This window comes from Sinocyclocheilus anshuiensis, unplaced genomic scaffold (assembly GCF_001515605.1).
Source record: "Sinocyclocheilus anshuiensis isolate Anshui unplaced genomic scaffold, SAMN03320099.WGS_v1.1 scaffold1009, whole genome shotgun sequence".
Classification (NCBI taxonomy): domain Eukaryota; kingdom Metazoa; phylum Chordata; class Actinopteri; order Cypriniformes; family Cyprinidae; genus Sinocyclocheilus; species Sinocyclocheilus anshuiensis.
In genome coordinates, this window is record NW_015555761.1 from 484551 (window position 1) to 488632 (window position 4082).

The window sequence follows — 4082 nt, forward strand, 5'->3', positions numbered from 1 at the left end:
ACCTATCAATTCGTGTCGATAAAGTATAATAGGGTAAATCCTGTATAGTGATTTATCCTATATAGTGCTTGCATAAAGCAAGTAGTGCATACACTTGTAGCTGTTATGTATCTTTGTAAGATATTGTAAGCCCTCTTTTGAGGCACGCGCAAGCGCACGACCCCCCCCCCATCCGTTATAAAAAAAAAAATCGAGTGGGCTCCCCCAAAGTCCACGGTATAGTTCGAACACTGGATATTATATAATAGATGCTTTTTTTTAACATTTTAGCAATTTCAAAATATTAAAAAGGGATTTTTTACACGGCACCCCGGTTGGGAAACACTGCATTAGGTCATATGAGATCAAACGACTACTCGACAACAAACATTTTTTATTGTCGACGTTGTCGATAATGTCGACTAATCGTTTCAGCCCTATTACTGAGAGTACTGTAACAATCACATTAATAATGTCTTTATCTGAAGTGTTTTTATAATATTTATGCTTCTGTAATTATTTAATATATGTCTTGATTCATGCGCGATATAGTTATATTTTAAATCAATTATATTTTAACTTTAATCAATTAAGTTAAGCGTCTGGAAAATATTTTGTTGTTCATTTGAATGTTTCTGTTTGTATACAGTTTTGAACGCGGTTTGATATGTTGCTGTTAATATGTTGCTTTTATCTATATAGTAAATGAAAAGTATTACAACTCAGTCTGTGTCATTCATATGTTATTAAACAGTTTCTAAAATAGTTATGGGCAAATAAGGATAAGTTAAATTGCTGCATGTACTGCATGTACATGTACTGCATGTCCGCCCAAAGAATATTAAAAAATATATATATTAACTGGTTACCAACCATGGTTTTAATGCAAAAAAAAAAAAACAATGGTTTATAATGGTATGGAAATTGGAAACCATTCAATTTTCTATTGTGTTTTGGGCAGAGTTCTATTGCTATGTAATAGAATGTAATGTGCAATGAAAAGTACAGGTTTTTATTAACTCTGCTTATTTTTATAAACACGCCTACTATCATGTATGTAGAGTTGTAGAAGCGTTTTATCTTCTATGTTTAACATTTTTACGAACAGTGCAAACAAAATGGCACATTTTTTTCACATTAAAGTGCAAAACGAGCTTCTCTCACTATGAATTTAACCGGAGACTATGGTTAAACCTCTCCCGCTGTCAGATGCATGCTCTGACACGAGCACTGACACGCGCGCGTAAATAGGTCCATTCTTTCAGTTACTGTACATACTGCTGCATTGCACAGAAATTACTACCTACATATTACTACAACATATGGTTGGCACACGCCACTGAAAACTGATGTGTCATTAAAGATAGCGGTCTTGTGCTTAAGATGTCCTTAATGTGCTATACCACCACTGGTCGCCAGAGGCTGCAGCTGAACTTCCGGTGGACTAAAACGCACTTTGTTCATAAAAAGACTTTATTTTTCGTTTTGGTTTTATTGTATATTTATTTGATGCATTTAAAGAAATATTGAGGAAAACAAACCAAAAATATGTCTCAGATTTGTATTTTATGTTCATGAATATGGTGGAATATGTACAAAACGAACGGTTTATTCGTTTTTCCTTTTGAAAACAAAAACGAATAAAGGAATTATCCGAAGGTACACGGAACTTGAACAGAAATTGAGTTATTACCACATTGATTTAAGGACAGTCCTGTTACACTGAGGCCTAACAAATGTAAAGCAAAGCATTTCTGAAGGTTCTGATACTTCTGTTTTACACATATTAATCATGTAAAGATGTTTCTTTACATTTAAATATATTATTCTACAAATACTTTAGCATTCAAATAAATTGATCGTAAATATGATGTACAACACTGACTTGACAATGAAATATGTACATTGGAATTGATTAGCATTGTTGCTGGAAAAACAGAAGGGATTGCAGAGATGAGGGAGAAACTATATTATAGCAGCAAGATAGAAAGAATTGAGCACACTTATTTATGAGAAAAAGATTGACAAAGAAGATGTGTAGGTCAACAGAAAGATGTCAGACTTGATGCTAAGAAGATAGAGTGGAAACCTTTACACTCTGACTACACACAGCACATTTCTGTCCCCGCCTTTTCTGTGTGTGTCTGTTTGACAAGGTGTCAGTCAAAGTCACTTCTCTTAGGAATAAGAACAAAAGCTCTCAATACAGCTAAAATTTGCTAGTTATAACATATAACTATACAACAATTTAATTTCAAAAACAGTATCATAGCTATTAAACTATTTCTTGTTATGATTTTAAATCTGTAATTAATCTCAGATTGATCTCAAAGTAAGTCTGGTTTTGTGGAGGCTGTGCTTTAAAGGGGGCATCGAATGCATTTTCCACGAGTTGGTATGATTCTTTAGGGTCTTCATGAAATGTCTGCAAAATACTTTGGTTAAAATTCCATTTAAATTCAATTTACATTGTCAAAAACAGCTCTGTTCACAGCGACCCGTTTCAGTGTATGCCTCTTTAAATGATAATGAGCTGCTGCTCACCCCACCCCTCTCTTCCTTGGAAGAGCAAAGGCGATTTGCAAGTAATCATAAAAAATATAAAGTGTGAGATTTAATTCTTCTGGAGGTGCAGCTGGATCATGAACAGTGGGTACTGATCTATCCTTGAGTTTTAACTTTTTTTGCGAAGCCTGCCTTGAATTGTCTCTCATTCAGAAAGCAGTTTGGAGTAAAATGATGTATTAGGTGGCCCATTACCATCAAAAACAGAACTAATCCATTGCTCTTCAGTGGCTCTGATGTCAGGATGTTCTTCTATATCCAACTACAAAACGCCTGCATTGCTTACGAGATTTTGTTGTCGCTACAGCTGCTTGAGCGCAGAGAAAATGACAGAAAGCGTACAACTGGCTGAGGGTGGAGATATGCACATACGCAGATATACACAGATATATACAGATATGCACAGTCCATCAGCGGTCATGGGTGGGCCCTGAGCAGTATGACATCATACTGCTCAGAAAATCAAAACAGCTTGATAACTGAGACTGTTTAGGTTTTTTGGGGATTAAAAAAAAGAAGTGAATGGATCTTTATCATTGTAGGGTGGTTATGTTTACACACTGCTAACACACATTTATATGCAAACACCATGTAAAAGTGAATTTTGCATCCGCTGTCCCCTTTAAAATTAAAGTATTATAATCTTAATTAATCTGATGAAGGATTTCGAAAGTCTGACAGTAATCAGTGTTGAGTACTACTGGGTTAACCCTGCCTGGTTTACATGTTTGAAAATGATTAACAGTTAAAAACTTTAGAAATTTAGAAAAGTAATCAAAAAGTAACCAAATGTAATCAGTTACATTACTTTAATAAATAATTGAAAACTTACACTACTTATTACATTTTAAATAGAGTAACTTGTAATCTGTAACCTATTACATTTCAAAAGTAACCTTCCCAACACGGGCCTTTACATAAATTACTAAATTACATTGCAGTTCATCACATGGCGATGGAGAGAGTTCCTTTTTGCTGGAATCTCTGCTGTTACGCATATGCTGATCAGCAGACTCAGTGCCACAAATGCAAGACAGTCGCTGCTTGTATCTTGGCACACACTTTTAACGCTAATGTTCATCTTTTATATGATCACCTTACTCAACACCAACTATATAACATTAACAATGATCCGTTCCTAACAGAAAGTCCAAATGTACAGGAGCTTTCGCAGTTCGCCAAGCTTTTTAATTCCGGATACTGCATTGCTCCGTTCCCGAACCAGATCCGCAGTCCACTTTTCCTGAAACAGCCCTAAAGCGCATTCACTCCCTCCCAGCATAATAATAAACACTTCCACGGTTTTAAGTTTCTTACCTTTATCTCCTTTATCCATGTCGTGCTGTGTTTTGCAGGAACCTCTTGATCTCTTGTGGTTGTGGTTGCTGTTGCGAGATGCGTCAATGCTTCTGGGAAAGGGCAGAGACAGAGTGCTGAACCTCGCTGTAGTCTAGAAGCAGAGAGCAGCCGTTACACAGCGCTGTTGATTAATGAGTATGAGAGAGTTTGTATCCCGGACACACGGGGGGGGGGGTTGG